Source organism: Rattus rattus, chromosome 4 (assembly GCF_011064425.1).
Source record: "Rattus rattus isolate New Zealand chromosome 4, Rrattus_CSIRO_v1, whole genome shotgun sequence".
NCBI classification, from domain to species: Eukaryota; Metazoa; Chordata; class Mammalia; order Rodentia; family Muridae; genus Rattus; species Rattus rattus.
In genome coordinates this window covers 123076647-123095414 of record NC_046157.1, presented here as the reverse complement: position 1 = coordinate 123095414, position 18768 = coordinate 123076647, and the positions used below count along the sequence as shown (strand labels likewise).

Genomic DNA, 18768 nt, shown 5'->3' with positions numbered 1-18768 from the left:
CTCAGGGTTGTCTGTGGGAAGATGCTTCCTACGGTGTGTTTGTGTAGAATGGGAAGGCATTTTCCACTGGTTACAGCCTAACAAGCTTCCTTCCATACCCCAATGATTTGTGGAATGAAAGATGATTATTAATGCCAACTCATGGCTCCTTTTGCTTTTTATTTAGATTCCAGGAGAGGGTGTGTAGCAATGTGAGTAACTACCTATTAGAATATTTGAAAGAGGCCAGTGTGTCAAGCAGGAAATGAGAGACAGGTTGAGACATGGAACACATCCTTTAAAGTTCACCGGCCGGTTCTGTTGTGACAAGAACAGAGGAGCAGGGGGTTCACTACTATGTGTCTAGCATTTATTCATATTCCTGTTCTGTGCCTGACTCTTCCTCCAGAGAATATTTCCATGGAACACTGGAGTTTATGTAGATGTTCTTAGTTGAACTCCTCAGTGTCTCGGGGCTGACTTTGTACACTTGGAAAGCAGCCAGAACTTGTGGGTAGATCATTAAACTAGAATTCTTTTCTAAGCATGTCAGTACCTTAAAGTGTGACCTTGACTTAAGGCAGGCCATCCACCTGCCAGGAGAAATGACCCTAGGGATATGGGCCTGCTGCCTCCATTAAAGGGCGGCTCTTCAAAAACATGCAGTGTTAATCAACCCCTTCTGGTTTCTTAATGCCAAAAGGGACTGTTAAGAGAATTATAAAGATAATATCTACAGAGAACTTTGAGCTCATTCAATAAAAATGGCCTGAGGAGCTCTAGTAGACAGACACTGCGACTTTATGTATCAATCTTTGTATCTCTATTTGGATGTTTTTACAATCCTTGGGTCTAGAGTTACACATAGGCATGGATTCAGATGCCCAGGGCTAAAATATTTAACTCAGTCCCTTCTTTTAAACACCTCTGGAGACATGGGGGAGTTTCCACCATAGTACAAGACCTTGAGTTGTGTTTGAGGTTATGGGAACCATGTGTTCAAGAGCCCTCCAAGGTCAGAAAAGGGTGCCTAGCTAATTTGAATGACTCACATGACTCATCTTTCAGTGGAATAACAGTCAACCAATATGCGTTTGAGGGATATTTCTCTGCTACCCCAAAGTACTATGTCATTTATGTAAAGGGCTCCACATTTCATGATGTATTGTAAGTATACAATTTGGGTTCTAACAGCTTGTTCTTGACACCAGTATTTAACCAAGACAATGCCATCAAAATGATATAAATATGATAATCACACATTTTTTTTGGTGGGTGCAGCAAACTTTATTGATGGTATTCAAGAGAGAAGGGAGGGCTCCCTAGGCCCCTCCTGTTGTTATGGGGTCTGGGATGGAATTGTGAGGGAGATGCTCAGTGTTGGGGCTGAGTTGAGATGGGGACTCCTCAGCAACTGAGGACCTCTCTCTTGCTCTCAGTATCCTTGCTGGGCTGGGGTGGGTAGTCCAGGGTTTCTTACTCCTTGGAGGCCATGTAGGCCATGAGGTCCACCACCCTGTTGCTATAGCTGTATTCATTGTCATACCAGGAAATGAGCTTTACAAAGTTGCTATTGAGAGCAATGCCAGCCCTAGCATCAAAGGTGGAAGAGTGGGAGTTGCTGTTGAAGTCACAGGAGACAACCTGGTCCTCAGTGTAGCCCAGGATGCCCTTTAGTGGGCCCTTGGACACCTGCTTCACCACCTTCTTGATGTCATCATACTTGGTAGGTTTCTCTAGGTGGCATGTCAGATCCACAACGGATAATTGGGGGTAGGAACACGGAAGGCCATGTCAATGAGTTTCCTGTTCAGCTCTGGGATGATATTGCCCACAGCCTTGGCAGCACCAGTGGATGCAGGGATGATGTTCTGGGCCACAGCTTTCCAGAGTGGCCATCCACGGTCTTCTGAGTGGCAGTGATGGCATGGACTGTGGTCATGAGCCCTTCCACGATGCCAAAGTTGTCATGGATGACCTTGGCCAGGGGGGCTAAGCAGTTGGTGGTGCAGGATGCATTGCTGACAATCTTGAGGGAGTTATCATATATCGTGGTTCACACCCATCACAAACATGGGGGTATCGGCTGAAGGGGCCGAGATGATGACCCTTTTGGCCCCACCCTTCAAAGAGCCCCAGCCTTCTCCATGGTGGTGAAGACACCAGTAGACTCCACGACATACTCAGCACCAGCGTCACCCATTTGATGTTAGCGGGATCTCGCTCCTGGAAGATGGTGATGGGCTTCCCGTTGATGACAAGCTTCCCATTCTCAGCCTTGACTGTGCCGTTGAGTTTGCCATGGGTAGAGTCATACTGGAATATGTAGACCATGTAGTTGAGGTCAATGAAGGGGTTGTTGATGGCAACAATGTCCACTTTGCCAGATGCAGAGCAGAAGGCAGCCCTGGTTACCAGGCACCCAATATGGCCAAATCCGTTCACACCGACCTTCACCATCTTGTCTATGAGACAAGGCTGGCACTGCATGAGAAGATGTGGCTGGAACAGGGAGGAGCAGAGAGCCAATAATCACATCTTAATTTCTCAGAAAAAATTTTAAAGAAAATGTGATTAAAGCACTATAATGGGAGTGTGCATGGATGCTGAAAATGTGATCAAATCTCCACAATGGGGATGTTCATGGATGCTGAGGAAGGAAAGATCACCACTGCATTTCTTATAAGTTTCAAATATGAAGTAGTTACATAAAAGGAATTTCTAATTGAGGAAAGGATAAAAATGGTTGAATACTGCAAAGTTCAGTGTGAACTTAGTAGTACTTTCAGTAGAGGTGACAGAGAACAAAGCTGTGGAAGAGAAAAGAACCAAGTATCAGAAAGCCATAAAAATAATGATCAGAGTCAGACAATAACAGATCAAGAAACTGGATTCTGATGAAAATCCCCACTGGGAGCTATAAAAGAGGCATTTGAAACAGGAAGTGATGGGAGAAGGAAAGATAATTTTAGCCTGCCTACAGGAGGTAGCAGCTGTGGGTGTGAAGAGAACAGATTAATTTTAAATGTGTCCCAGAAGAAAGAGAGATTTTTTTTTTTAGAGTACAGGAACGATGATGTGGGGAACCCAGTTGAGTGCTGTATCAAGCACGAGTCCAACAGGAGTATTGTGTCTATTTCTGGACACTGGTCATACAGAAGCTTCGATGAACTAGGTCATTCAAGACTCCAGGGCAAGGAACAATATGTTAACGGTGACGCTATAGGTAGAGTCGGGGTGGCTTGGCCGCTCTGCGTAGATATCTTCAGGTCTACCATAAGGAAGAAAAAGAAAACACCTGCCTTATTCCGAAGAAAGTAACAGACTAAGACAAGTTAGAGTAAGCATTGCTCAACAGTTATGCATGCCTGGCAACAAAGTAGGCTACAGTAAAGCCACGTCCTGCACACATTTGAGTGGACAATGCTCAATAACCCGGCTTTCTTGACACTCTTGTACAAATCCCTCCCCAATTAGAGGGTGGTGTGACTTGTTGATATGAACATGAGTCTTTACACATATGATGCCACATTCTCCGTCTCTTATTTGAAGGCTACTTTCAAGTTAACACTAACTTCCAAGAGGGAAAATAACCAGATATACTTGTTGTGACCACCCATTTGTCACAATAAATTTGACTGGTATGTTCGACATCATCTAAAAGTTTTGATTTTTCTTGTTACTTATTTTGAGACCTTTAGCAAGAGCCTCGGAAGGCCCTTCTTCTATGATGTAAGTTAAGGTCCAAAGAACAGGAGAGATGGCTCAGTAGTTAAGAGCACTTACTGCTCTTGCAGAGGACCCAGGTTTGGTTCTTAGTACCCACATTGGACAGTTCACATCTGTTTGTAACTCATCCCATGGGATCTGATACTGTTGGCTGGACTCCGTGGGCCCAAACACTGGCATACTCCTTTACATACTCCTAATTAAAAATTACTTAATGTCTGAGTGGAAATTAATGAGTATTCAAACTGAGGAGCATGAGGATAATTTGACAGCAGATCTATAAGACAAATCGTTTACCAATAGCGAACAGCATAGTTCCATCTCTTAGATAAAGGTTATAAAATTATAGTTAGAAAATTAGGTACAAAGGCCTGTGAAGTGGCTCAGTGTGTAAAGGTGATTGCTGTTGGGCCTGAGAACCTAAGATCTATCTCCAGGACCCACATAGTAGAAGGAGAGAACCAAGCCCCGCAAGTTGCCCTCTGACCTCCATAGACATATTGGGACATGCACAACCCAACACTCACACGGACACACAAAAAGTAAGGAAGTGGATCCATTAAGGATAAGAAACAGATTCATAATGAGTTACAGAGCCTTAGAATCTATGCTAACATCTTCTTAGGCAACTTATAGAAACATTTGCACTGGTGTTTATCCTGACTTCCCTGACCACTTAGAACAGGGGGACCATTGGGGAGGCATCACTGTCTCCCAGAAAGGAAATTTGTACCAGATGCTGGTGAAGGAGATATATAGAGAGGAGAGCTCACAGCCAACACCAGAGAGGCAGCAGAAAATGCTCTACTGGTTTTCACAGTGGCTGAAGTCAACCAGCCAACTGGCATCCATCTATTTCATTCATTTTCCTGAGGCACAAGGTGGAGCTGAGGAAATTGTCTGTAGAGAGCAGTGGAAGAAAGCCCAGAGCAGATTCCTCCCCAAGGCGCTATTTGTGCTTGGATAATACTGGGATAAGAAACATGATTTACAACAGCTCTGTGACTTGACCCTCTGCTAGCCAGCCTGAGGTTCTGTTGTCTAGGATCACTATCTTCTCTAGGACTTTCCTTGCAGCTTAGTACCTAGCTGTTCTATTCCCCAGTCAATGGTCTGTTCAGGGAGCAGACACGGTGACTTTGCAGTGAAGCAGTAGAAGGAAGCCATAATGGAAGTGTTTTCTTCTAGTTTCCTTCCCTGGGAGCCAATGAAACAGACTGAAGGCAGCTTAAAACAATCTATCAATCAATCACAGTAGTGAAGTAGAGCTTCAAGTCAGTTCCTTGTTCTGTGAGCATCCGTGGAGCTAGAGAATGTTGTAAATGGGCAGAGTAAGGATGCTGCATTCTAGGAAAGCATTTCTGGTAAGTTGCCCAAAGGCACATCAGAAGAAAGGCTCTGACTTCCAAAGTTCTGATAACACTCTGAATCTATTTCTTAGCCTTTACAAATATTCTTTTTGAATCTAATTTCATACTTATAATTTCATTGTCTTTTCCAAAATGATCAACTCAACAAAACCTGAAAAACCATACTTTGCTATGTCTACATGGAATATTACTTGTATTCAAATTAGGCCAGGGGTCAGTGTATAGTACAAGAGATGTGAGAAATAAACATAAGTGTGTGTGTGTGTGTGTGTGTGTGTGTGTGTGTGTGAGAGAGAGAGAGAGAGAGAGAGAGAGAGAGAGAGAGAGAGAGAGAGAGAGAGCGCTTGTAGCTGTGTGGACAAACCCAGCCCTGGGCCTGGTGGCATTCTGCCTAGTTCTTCACTTTTCACCCACATTTGTGATCCTTGGACATACACATAATTATAGGTACATACACTTTAATCACCTCAGACCTCGACTCTAACCTCCTTTGCTCCAGTCCTTGATGTTGTGGATTGCTGTCTGTTTTCTGCTGGCTTTAGTGTGGTTTATTTTTTAAACTACACTCTATACTTTGAACCCTTGCATTACTAGAAACAGCCATCCTGAGCCATATTACTGAAAACTTTATGGAAAATTCGAAGGACAATTCTGAACATTGACCCTGCCGGCTCTCTGTTCAACTGTGATTATAAGGACATCTTTACAATGTTGCAGTGAACCCTGGCTGTAACAGGAGCATATGTTTGAAGAGTCTACTTGATGACTATCTTCTGAGTAGTAGATTTCTTCTGCCTTGCTCCTGCGCATAGTCTAAGAATTGGGGCCCATTGCAGTAGGTGTCATTATTGAGACAATACATATCTTCTTTCAAATTTCCTTTCTTTTTATGCTTTTATGTTGGCAACCTTTCTGTGCAGCTTTCCTCTCTGATTGTTCCCTTTGTTCATTTATGTGTGCAGCAGGAGCTCTTTCCTTAGGAATTCTGGGGCAGGTTCCTAGATAGCCTCCCTGCTTTAACCGCACCTTCTGTTACTTCTTAGAGTACCTGTAGCATGGATTTTTTTTAAGATTTATTTATTATGTATTCTGCCTGCATGTACTCCTATACACCAGAAGAGGGCACCAGATCTCATTACAGATGGTTGTAAGCCACCATGTGGTTGCTGGGAATTGAACTCAGGACCTCTGGAAGAGCAGTCAGTGCTCTTAACCTCTGAGCCATCTCTCCAGCCCCTGTAGCATGGATCTTAAGCCACATACCTGACACACTGCTCCCCTTGCATCACATTATAACAGCCTCACACCCACCCAGGTACTCCACTTGCCTCCGGAGAGGCTATGGAGGAATTCTTGCCATTACCGAAAGACTATACATGGACTGACCCAGGGCTCCAACTGCATATGTAGCAGAGAATAACCTTGTTGGGCACCAGTGAAGGGGAAGCCCTTGGTCCTGCCAAGGTTGGACCCCCAGTACAGGGGAATACGGAGGAGGGTAGTAAGAGGGAGGTATAGGGGGAATACCCATATGGGGGCTTATGGACAGAAAACCGGGAAGGGGAATAACATTTGAAATGTAAGTAAAGAAATATATCAAGAAAGAAAAAGAAAAAGAAAAAGAAAAAAAAAAGAATGTGAGCAGGAAAAGCAGAAGTACCAAAAGGGAAGATGGGCCTGCTTCACTTACCAGCCTTAGTTGTATGATTGGTCTTCCCATATCCCAAGCAGGCATTGGCCAGGAACCCCTGCATGAGACTATTAGGTGAGCAAAAAATATAATTTATATGACTTAAAGTTAGGAGTCTCTTTTTAAGGTAGCAGCCTTGATCTCAAACGGCATGTGACTTTGCTTTGCCTAGGCCATCTTGACTGCTGTAGAGCAGCCTGATGTAGAGGCTCAGGGCAGCAAAGCACTGACCCGGGATATGAGGTTGGAGGCTGTTCAGTAATGGCTTTGGTTAGGTTGGTGGCAACAATTCCACTGTGAAGGAAGCAATTCGGCACATTTTGAAAGAATTTACTCCCAAGTCAACGAGACAGGTAATTGACAGGAGAGAGAAAGCAGACTGAAGTTTTCAGCTTGGACTCACTGAAAACACAGAGCTGCCATTTGTATACCAGGACACTGGACACATTTCCCTGACCTGTGGTTTTCCCAAACAAGTCTTAACTGTGGTCCTTGGGCCATGTCATTCTCGGACTGTGACCTAACCCACACTCTACAGTTCTTAAGTACACTTCACGCACTGAGTTTTACATTCTCTTAGTCTGAACAATGGACAGCTTGACAAAATGAAACCCACAAACATGAAAAACTAGCAAATTTAACCTCCAGGGTGGGGACGGTGGGAGGTGAGGATTGTCTTGTCTGTCTACAACTGGGAAATAAAAAAGGTGGTGCTGGGGTTGGGATTTAGCTCAGTGGTAAAGTGCTTGCCTAGCAAGCGCGAGGCCCTGGGTTTGGTCCTCAGCTCCGGAAAAAAAAAAAAAAAAAAAAAAAGAAGGTGGTGCTAATGCTGGGGACACTTTGACTGTGAGATCACCTTGATTTGGAGTATGACTGTGGTACACCTTGTGACTCCGCAGACATGACCTGTTCATCTCCTTCCTCTCTTCACCACCTGCTCCTCCTCCCAATGTAGAGACACTCTGTTTCAATTTCTCTCTTCAGCAAGAGTCTGCCTACTAACCTCATGTGCTCTGAACTTTACTTCCCATGATGACTCAAGCCAAAGCAAGTAACGAATACTTGAGAAAGTAATGCTTTGTTAAATGGGTATGGCATGCAGGAAGAGGAAGAGACATACGTAAGACTGGGTGTAAAACAAATGAAGATAACAAGTATTTCCTTTCCAGTTAATCAGAGTTATTTACTAGGGTTCCATTTTAAGACCCACACACAGGCTAGGGAGATAGCTCAGATGGCAAAGTGTCTGCCATGAAAGTCAAGTCTGATCCCTACCATCCATGTAAGAAGCTGAGTGTGGTGTCTGTAGTCCCAGGGTTGGGGAGGCAGAGCCAGGCAGATCACTGAGTTCACTGGCTAGTCAAACGAACCTATTTGGAGAGTCCCAGGGCAGTGAGACACCCTTCTCAAACAAAACAAGACAAAACAAACAACAAAAAGCACAGCTCCTTAGAAACAACAGTGTTGACCTCTGACTTCCACAAAGGTGTACACACAGCCATGAGCAGGCATGTAGACACACATGAGTTTTCTCTGACTGTCTCTCTGTCTATTTGTCTCTATCTTTGTTTCTCTGTTAGTCTCTGTCTCTCTCTGTCTCTCTGTTTCTATCTCTTTCTGCCTGTCTGTCTCTCTGTATCTGTCTGTCTGTCTGTCTGTCTGTCTGTCTGTCTCTCTCTCTCTCTCTCTCTCTGTCTCTCTCTCTGTCTCTCTCCTCTCTCTGTCTCTCTCTCTGTCTCTCTCTCTCTCCTCTCTCAGACATGCATGTTATTGTCTTAGGAGTTCTTAGGAGTATCATTAAATATGGCCTGTATTCTCGGGGCTTTCTGTCCAGTCAAGAGACGTAGTGCCGATAGAACACTGAAGCAGGATGCTGATAGGACTCTGCCAGACTCCAAGTAACTGGAGGGAGTCTGGACATGAAGCAAATCCAAGAGCCTTGAACAGTCCTTAACCTGGTCGAATAATCTCTGGCTGCTATGGTAGGATTTGATGGAGCAATGAGATGTAAGAACAAAGTGCTCTGGGTGCATGGGAGGGCAGTTAGTCCTGCTGGAGAACATGGCGTGCATGGTGCATGCAGGCGCACTGACACGGCGGCCTCACAAAGGAGATCAGGCAACATGTGAAAGAAGGGCATTCCCTCATGTAAAGAAGGGGATGGGCGAGGATAGGAAGGACAGAAGTCAGCATAGAAGAAGATAGTACACTAAATTTCATGATTATGTCCTTAGAATGTTTTCTTGAATAACTCAGATGTACCACCAACACTGTAATAGAATGATTTAGTGATGTTGGTGATGGCCTCCTCTTTTGTCACATCATGCTGCAAGTGAGAGAACCTGTCATAACGTTGTCTTTTGGCATTCAACATGGTTTATACTTGGCCTTCTTGGTTTTAGTGTATTTTTAATTGGTGACTCAATATGTACCATTTATTAAGTAATATTTTATGAATTAAAAGTTGGAAGGAGGATGGCAGATTATCCACACAAGCTCAGATAAAAATCACTTGTGTTCTCCACTAGATGGCATTGGAAGAACATGGCACACTCCCTAGTCCTCATCGAGGCTGAGTAAGATGTTTGCACTGTGGAGACTGCACAACTGTTGTCTACACTTCCTGTCTCTGCATAACACTTGCTCCTTAACAGAGGTGTAGTAGCTAGTAAGTAACGCACTTACCATCCATAGCAAGAGAAAACAACCAACATTTCTTAAAACATTTAAAACCGATTAAATTAATGTTTAAACCAATCCCTTTACACAGTAATTATTCTAGAGTAGGACTCCATATGAGTTGCCAGGATGCTCATCAGTGCTAGCCCTGATGATAGCTCCCTCATACATTGCGGACTTGAAAAAGAACACGAGTCCCAACAATGCTGTGCTGTTGGTCCTGGAAGAGAAGGTGATGTCATCCATTCTTATAGACTTCACTGAGCCAGAGGAGAACCCACCATGTATTAATTAAATGCAAGAAAGATCTGTTATCTGATCTAAGTATGAATATATAATGTTGTTCAAAGGAAGAGAGAGGGGCGGTAGGAGAAAGGAAAAATAATCTTCATCGTGTTATTTATTCCCTAACACTTGACCACTAATGGAACCCATCTTATTCTTTTATTAATTACTCAATTCATTGAGTCCTGATTGTTTTCCTCTTTGCCCGAGCCTCATCTAAGCCATATAACAGCTCTCTTGCTGCCCTGTGGGCCTTCATCACGACTCCCTTTCTTTGGTTTAGAAATAAGACAACTGAAGAGACAGCCTCCAATAGATAGACAGGACCCCCAATGGAGGGATGGGACCACCCACCTACCATCGAAATGTTGGACCCAGAATTGTTCCTGTCTAAAAGAAATTCAGAGACAAAAATGGAGCAGAGACTGAAGGAAAGGCCATCCAGTGACTGGTCCAACTTGGGAATCCATCCCATGGGCAGGCACCAAATCCTGACACTATTGCTAATGCCATGCTGTGCTTGTAGACAGGAGCCTAGCATGGCGGTCCTCTGAGAAGCTGTACCAGCAGCTGACTAAGACAGATGCAGATACTTACAGCCAACCATTGGTCTGAGGTTGGGGACCCTTGTGGAAGAGTAAAGGGAAGGACTGAAGGAGCTGAAGGGTAAGGCAACCCCACAGGAAGAACTGTAGTATCAACTAACCCAGACCTCTCAGAGCTCTCAGAGACGAAGACACCAACCAGAGAGTGTACACGGGCTGTTCGGAGGCCCTGGCACTTATGTAGCAGAGGACTGTCTTTTCTGGCCTCAGTGGAAGAGGATGCACCCAATCCTGTAGAGATTTGGTGCCCCGGGGAAGAGGGATGCTGGTGAGGGGGGGGTACCCTCACCATCTCAGAGACAAAGAGGAGGGGTGATGGGGACCAGAAGGGGAGCAACGTTTGAAATGTAAATAAATAAAATAATTTAATAAAAAAGAAGGTTGATGGCGTGTGATTTTGATAACCCACCATACAAGACTGACAGGGAGCCTAAAAGCCTCCGAAAGCAGGGTTCATCTCTCCTGCACACATCTGAACTGGAGCTCCCCCAAATTCCTATTGTTAAGCCGCCAGGCTTAAGCAGATGCTGGCTTCAACAGTCAAACCCTATGAACACTGAGGCAGCAAGTGAGGAAAACGGAACAGTTTAACTTTCAGTAATGGTCCTCTACGGATAAAGAGCGTCTTAAGTCATTGCAGTCTGCAACAGCCATCGTGATGTGAGAGGACAGAAAACTATCCTTTCCTTGTCATTTCTTTCAAAAATCTTCTGCTCAAGGCCCAGTGGGTAAAGGTGCTTGCTCTGGGGCACAGATTTACTTGTCTCCTGATCTTACATGTGTGCCATGGCGGGCATTTGCACACACAAAAACACCAACGATAACATAAAAATTAAAACCTTTTCAAAGGTTGAGCGCTTGTCCAAAAATCTCCTAACAAGGAAAGCAACAAAGTTAGAAAAGTCTTGAACTCTTTAAAGTTTACAATGCACTTTACTTACAAACAGGGTCAAGATGCTTTAAAAAGAAGTCAAGAAGTTTTCCTATATTAAACGATAACTACTGGAATTTTCCCCCTTGTAATATCAGGAACATCCAATAGGTTGTACCCCTGACTCAGATTTTAATTGAAACTCTAAGCTGTTAAACTTTTTAAGGCACTAAAGTTTTCACGTCTTTCATTTGTTGTTTTATATTGTTTAAACACTAGGTTTCCAAACATATACAATGGAAAGCCAAAAGAAATAGTGTATAAGTATGCATAATGTTAGGTTTTATGAATAAGTTTTAATTCTAATGATTCAGACAAGATTAAATGTTCTTTATATTCTAACGATAGATTGATTTTGATGAGATTTTATAGAAATAAAAATAATAAGACATGATGATACTTTAAAAATAATCTTTTTAATACATTAGTTTTAAGTCTCTAACATTTACCTTTCCTCTCTGTTTAAGAACATTTTATGTGTATAGGTGTTTTGCCTGCATATATGTCTGCACCTTGTATGAGCAGTTTCTGTAGTGGACAGAAGTCACCAGAACTGGGCTTACAAGGTGCTGTGAGTATCCTTGTGGATGCTGGGAATGGAACCTGCGTCCCCTGGAAGAGCAGCCAGTGTTCCTAACCCCCCAGCCTTCTTTCCAGTCCCTTATTTTTTATTTTTAGTCTTTAGTGTTTGGCTTTTTGAGGCACAGTCTCATTATGTAGCTCTGGCTGCCTTGAACTTGTTATGTTGCCAAGACTGGGCTCAAAAGTATGGTCATTTTTTGTCTGCCTTCCAAAAGCTGGGATTTCAGACTTGGGCCACAGTACTCAGTTCTTTATTGACTTTCAGATTAAAATATTATTCCATTAAAGTTGTGAAAGTTTTTGAAGACTACACAGGAAAGGACAGATAGAGAAAGTGATGTGAGCTTTCTTTCTTTCTTCCTTCCTTCCTTCCTTCCTTTCTTTCTTTCTTTCTTTCTTTCTTTCTTTCTTTCTTTCTTTCTCTCTCTCTTTTCTTTCTTTCTCAATGTTTTAAAATATGATCCAGCTACAGTTATATTAGAATAAATGAAGTTGGTCCCCAGCCAGCATCATCCACATCACCAGGAATCTTGTTAGGTAAAATTTGAGTCTCCTTCTAGACTAGACCAACCAAAGTAGAAACTCTTGAGAATTGAGTATGGCAGCCAAGTTCTAATAAATTCTCAAGATGATTTGGATGCACCTTAGAGTTTGAGGCCACTGAGAACACTTATTAACACAATTGTCCTATTTAAGACTGAACACTCAACCCTCTCTCTGTCTGTCTCTGTCTCTCTCTCTGTCTCTCTCTCTCTGTCTGTCTCTCTGTCTCTCTCTCTGTGTCTGTCTCTCTCTCTCTCTCACTTTCAGTTTAGCAACTGAGAATCATATACTTACAATGTCTTTCTATGAAGTTCATCCACCATTTTCCTCCTACAGTTCCTCCATTGTTTCCATCACCAGTATTCCCTTTAATTTCTCTCTCCTCTCCCTTCATCCCTCTCTCCCTTTCTCCCTCCCTCCTTCTCTCTCTCTCCTTCCTCTCTCCATCCCTTCCCTTTCCTCTCCCATTTCTCTCTCTCCTGTCTCTCCTCACTCCCCATGGAGTCCACTTAGTATTATCAGTATTTGACTAGACGGAGCGCCATCTACTGGACCATGGCAGCCTCGCAGGGACAACATCCCTAAACAAAAGCCACTACCTCTCCAAGAAGCCATCAATTACCCACAACTCCTCAGCTAAAATAAAAACAAAACACTCCTAAATGAAAGCGAGAAAAGGACTTGTATGGAGAAAGAAGATGACAGAGGTACTAGAGAGATCAGATCAGAACGCACTTTAAAGTGCATTTTGTTGTTGTTGTTGTTGTTGTTGTTGTTGTTGGTTGTTGAGGTTTTGTCTGGCTTGATCAGTTGCATGGATACCGGCTCGCTGTCGGTTCATATAGGCAACTGCCCTGTTGTGTTCTGAAAACACTATTTCATGTAGTTATTACTGACTATGGCTCTTAGAATATTTTTGTCCTCTGTTTCTGAATGATCCCCAGCCTTGGGAGAAGGCAGTGCCATCGCGTATTCTTAACACTTTGAACAGCTACAGCTACACACATCCATTCATTGCACAAAAGTGGGAGAATCTCCGAAGAGGGGTAGAAAGAACGGCAGAGTCAGAAGATAGGGTGTGAGCCGCCTCCCTCTGGAAATGGACAGCCAATGATATTATTCCTTTACCGACCCTGAAGGCTGCCTGCAGTGGGTCCACAGCCGACTGCACCTTCACCAGTCAGTCATAGAGTGAGGAAGCGGCCCAGAGCGTCCTAATTCTCCTTGTGAGTTGTTGGATACTGATGGATTTTGGAGGAGGTTCAGCCATTGTCTTCAGTTATGTCCGTACTCACTGAGGAGCTCACCAGGTTCTAGGGAATTGTTCCAAATCCAAGGGCGCATAGAGACCCCAGTTATACTCCCAAAACAAACAACCAAACTAAACAAAACAAAACCACAACCCCAAATGAACACGGGAAAAGAACTTGTAGGGAGAAAGAAGGTGACAGGTGTATTAGAGAGATTAGATCAGAAAGCCCTTTCTTTTCTTTTTCACAAAACTTAGTTTTATTAGTCAAGTGTACTTAAGACACTATTCCACACTGTTCTGGCATCAAGATGTGGGCAGAGCATAAACATCAGTCTGCATACTGGTCTGAGGGGGAACCTAAGAGTCAACAAACTCATTGAAGACCCAGAAATGAACCCACACACCTATGGGCACTTGATTTTTGACAAAGGAGCCAAAACCATCCAATGGAAAAAAGATAGCATTTTCAGCAAATGGTGCTGGTTCAACTGGAGGTCAACATGTAGAAGAATGCAGATCGATCCATGCTTATCACCCTGTACAAAGCTTAAGTCCAAGTGGATCAAGGACCTCCATATCAAACCAGACACACTCAAACTAATAGAAGAAAAACTAGGAAAGCATCTGGAATACATGGGCACTGGAAAAAATTTCCTGAACAAAACACCAATGGCTTATGCTCTAAGATCAAGAATCGACAAATGGGATCTCATAAAACTGCAAAGCTTCTGTAAGGCAAAGGACACTGTGGTTAGGACAAAACGGCAACCAACAGATTGGGGAAAGATCTTTACCAATCCTACAACAGATAGAGGCCTTATATCCAAAATATACAAAGAACTCAAGAAGTTAGACCGAGGGAGACAAATAACCCTATTAAAAAATGGGGTTCAGAGCTAAACAAAGAATTCACAGCTGAGGAATGCCGAATGGCTGAGAAACACCTAAAGAAATGTCCAACAACTTTAGTCATCAGGGAAATGCAAATCAAAACAACCCTGAGATTTCACCTCACACCAGTGAGAATGGCTAAGATCAAAAACTCAGGTGACAGCAAATGCTGGCGAGGATGTGGAGAAAGAGGAACACTCCTCCATTGTTGGTGGGGTTGCAGACTGCTACAACCATTCTGGAAATCAGTCTGGAGGTTCCTCAGAAAATTGGACATTGAACTGCCTGAGGATCCAGCTATACCTCTCTTGGGCATATACCCAAAAGATGCCCCAACATATAAAAAAAGACACGTGCTCCACTATGTTCATCGCAGCCTTATTTATAATAGCCAGAAGCTGGAAAGAACCCAGATGCCCTTCAACAGAGGAATGGATACAGAAAATGTGGTACATCTACACAATGGAATATTACTCAGCTATCAAAAACAACGACTTTATGAAATTTGTAGGCAAATGGTTGGAACTGGAAAATATCATCCTGAGTGAGCTAACCCAATCACAGAAAGACATACATGGTATGCACTCACTGATAAGTGGCTATTAGCCCAAATGCTTGAATTACCCTAGATGCCTAGAACAAATGAAACTCAAGACGGATGATCAAAATGTGAATGCTTCACTCCTTCTTTAAAAGGGGAACAAGAATACCCTTGGCAGGGAAGAGAGAGGCAAAGATTAAAACAGAGACTGAAGGAACACCCATTCAGAGCCTGCCCCACATGTGGCCCATATATATACAGCCACCCAATTAGACAAGATGGATGAAGCAAAAAGAAGTGCAGATCGACAGGAGCCGGATGTAGATCGATCCTGAGAGACACAGCCAGAATACAGCAAATACAGAGGCGAATGCCAGCAGCAAACCACTGAACTGAGAACGGGACCCCCATTGAAGGAATCAGAGAAAGAACTGGAAGAGCTTGAAGGGGCTCGAGACCCCATATGAACAACAATGCCAAGCAACCAGAGCTTCAGGGACTAAGCCACTACCTAAAGACTATACATGGACTGACCCTGGACTCTGACCTCATAGGTAGCAATGAATATCCTAGTAAGAGCACCAGTGGAAGGGGAAGCCCTGGGTCCTGCTAAGACTGAACCCCAGTGAACTAGACTGTTGGGGGAGGGCGGCAATGGGGGAGGGTGGGGAGGAACACCCATAAGGAAGGGGGGGGGGGGGAAGGGATGTTTGCCGAAACCGAAAGGAATAACACTCGAAATGTATATAAGAAATATTCAAGTTAATAAAAAAAAAATCAAAAAAAAAATTCAAACAACAACAACAAAAAAAAAAAAGAGTCAACAAACTCCCAGGAGATCCTGTCTGTCCGAGTAATGTCCAGGCACCGGCGGCTGCACACTGGTTAGGGAAATCACCCTAATTGTTCCACTCCCCTGGATGGTTCATGATCTCTTCAGTACCACACTTATAGTTGCCAAATTTAACAAAAGTAATTTTAAGTACACATTTCCAATAGTATTCCAGAATGGATCAGAGTGTCCACTGTCTAGAAGGTTTCATTTTTACAAACACCATGGGCAGTCTCCGGCACTTAAGATCTGAAGGGACTGGAAACAATCTTTAACATTTCTCTCATCACTTTAACCAAAAACCAGTCAATCTCATGCAATCAAGCCTGGGTGCCTGTAGAAAAAAAATGACTGTCTTTACTTTTCACTAATGATCCTTTAAGACTTATTTTTCATAATTTGCGTGGATGTGTGCCGTGTATATACAGTGGCAGAGGAGGCCAGAAGAGGGTGTTGGAGTCCCTGGAGATGGAATTAAAGGTATCTGTGAGCTGACATGGGTACTGGGAACCCAACTCAGGTCCTCTGAAGACTGTTGGATGTCATTAACCAACAACCCATTTGTCTAGTTCTTCATAAATGATTTTTTACAATTTGAAACAATGTCTTACTATGTATACTGGAATGCCCTGGAACTCACTATGTACACCACGCTGTCCCCGAACTCACAGAAATTCACCTGCCTCTGCCTCCTGAGTGCTGGTAGGAAAGGCGCCTGCCACCACATCAGCTCATTGATGATGCTAAAAGTAATATTTGAATCTTTAAACAGCGCATATCTAGCTTATTGATCAGACTGAGCTCCAGTTCAATAGGAATTACTTCCTATTGTTTTGAAATAAATACAGACAATACATGTGGTTTTCCCAAAACATTCCATGAACTGAAGGAACCAGATCCAAAGAGTACATACTGTATTATTCTATTAATATAAAACACCAACAGTAGGCAAACCAAAGAGGTTGGAAACACAGCAGTGGGTACCTGGTAGGAAGTAGGGAAGAGAGCCTTTACACTGGCTGCTGAGTAAGTATGGGGTTTTCTTGGGGGTGACAAAAGTGTTGCAGAATTTGACAGTAGTGGTCCTTAGGTAGAGATACTGGCCAGAGATAGCAGTGTGCGCCTCACAATGAGATAGTTTATACACTGTTGTATAGAGCAAATGGTGATTTTAATGTTATGACTATACAATAAAAAAATAGGAACTGAAGATGACAGTAGAACTCCTCTGACTGTGGATGAGATTGACTGTTCTCGGGTATAAAGACAATGTGCTTCCGAGACTGATGCCAAGACGAACGTAACCCCCATACTACTGTGAGAAGTGGGTTCCAGGTACGCAAAACGTCAAGTTACAGGTCTGTAAGTCAAGGCTCGCTTTAGCGATGTGCTTTGGCTTGCCAGGAAAATAAAATGAAAGAAAAACAAACAAAGCCTGCCATCCCGTACAATAAGGCAAGCCCAGTGTGTGACCCACACACTTACGGGTCAATCTCGGCACGACGGCTCTGGCCAGAGACAGCAGCGTGGGACTCAGAATGAGATACTGACTTCTCTCTGCCTTGGGCCTCTCACCACCAAGCCCCACGGCAAACACCACTGTTTTCAAACTCTGTGAATTTAAGGATCTTCAGTGTCTATATGAGTACACGTACAGGTTCTTTATCCTCACGTCCTGCCGCCTAAAAATCAGATCGCCTTTCTAAAAGATTCACCATCTCCGTCAGATTGAAGTGAAAACCTTGAGTGTTCAGAATCCAGCCCTGAAAAAACTGGAGAAGGCTCTGAGCTGCTTTGAAATGTGTCAAGATGGCGTGTTCCTTGCCCTCCGAAGGGCAGTGCTTTGTGTAGGCGCTTTTGTGAAATTCTGTCACCCACGCTATCCATTTCAATGCTCCCAGCATCCACGTATCTGATGGGGGGAAGGAGCTGGCACTGTATTTATTCCGTTACTTCCTGTCTTGAAGCAAAATGCCCGTGCTTCATGCAGCCTGGAGCGGTGGAATCAGCTGGGGAGAAGCCTTAATTTAGACAATTAACGAATTCATGAAGATCAGAATTAAGGAAATGGAATTCCTTTCCATTTATGAAGAGGTGGAAATAGGTGTTTCCGAACATTATTTTCAGAAGCACCCACGAACACAGTTTCTATGGTGGTTATTTTACTGTGCGTCTATGCCTTCGTGTGCCTCCGTAAAGCAGACCTTTGTGCTACTTTGGGGACATGACAGCAGCTGAAGACTTGATATCATGCTAATGAAATTAATGCAAAATTTAAACCTGCCAAATGGGGAAGATGTTTGCCCTATATTAGTGACGATCATTTTGATGTGAAACCTACTTTAATGAACACCTGACAAAAAAACCTTTTAAAGGAGTGATTATATTTGACATGAATATATTCCGTTCCTGTGTGTACAAAGAGATCTTAACTAGCTGGGAAAAATGGCACAATATTACTGTGTGTATGCAAAACACCACATAAAGGAAATGTAAAGGCGGCCTGAAGAGTTAATAGCTAATTCTGTTATCTGGGTTGGCGCTTCAGTGATGATTCATCCTGAGGAAAACTTCTGTTGATGGCATTGTTGATTCAATCTGTACATTTGAATTATACCGAGAGCCTTATTAATTCTGTGCAGAAAATTATAGAAATTACCTAAACAGGAACGCTTTATGCTTGCTCCCTGCTTTTAGATGCAAGGCAAGGCAATTATAATTATGACCCAGTGGCTACATTTTATATCCTAAACATAAAATAGGGGATGTAATAAGCCTTAAAGGAAAAAAAAGAGGGCCTTGCTCATAAGCATGGCGTCTTTTGTCTTCAAATGGCTTGTTAAAGCAGCGGCGTTAATG

General features: G+C 43.2%; 1 pseudogene; it reads right to left on the bottom strand.

Annotated features, from left to right (window-relative positions):
* Positions 1–1455: 1455 nt before the first annotated feature.
* Positions 1456–2439, bottom strand: LOC116898166 (annotated as a pseudogene).
* Positions 2440–18768: the final 16329 nt, after the last annotated feature.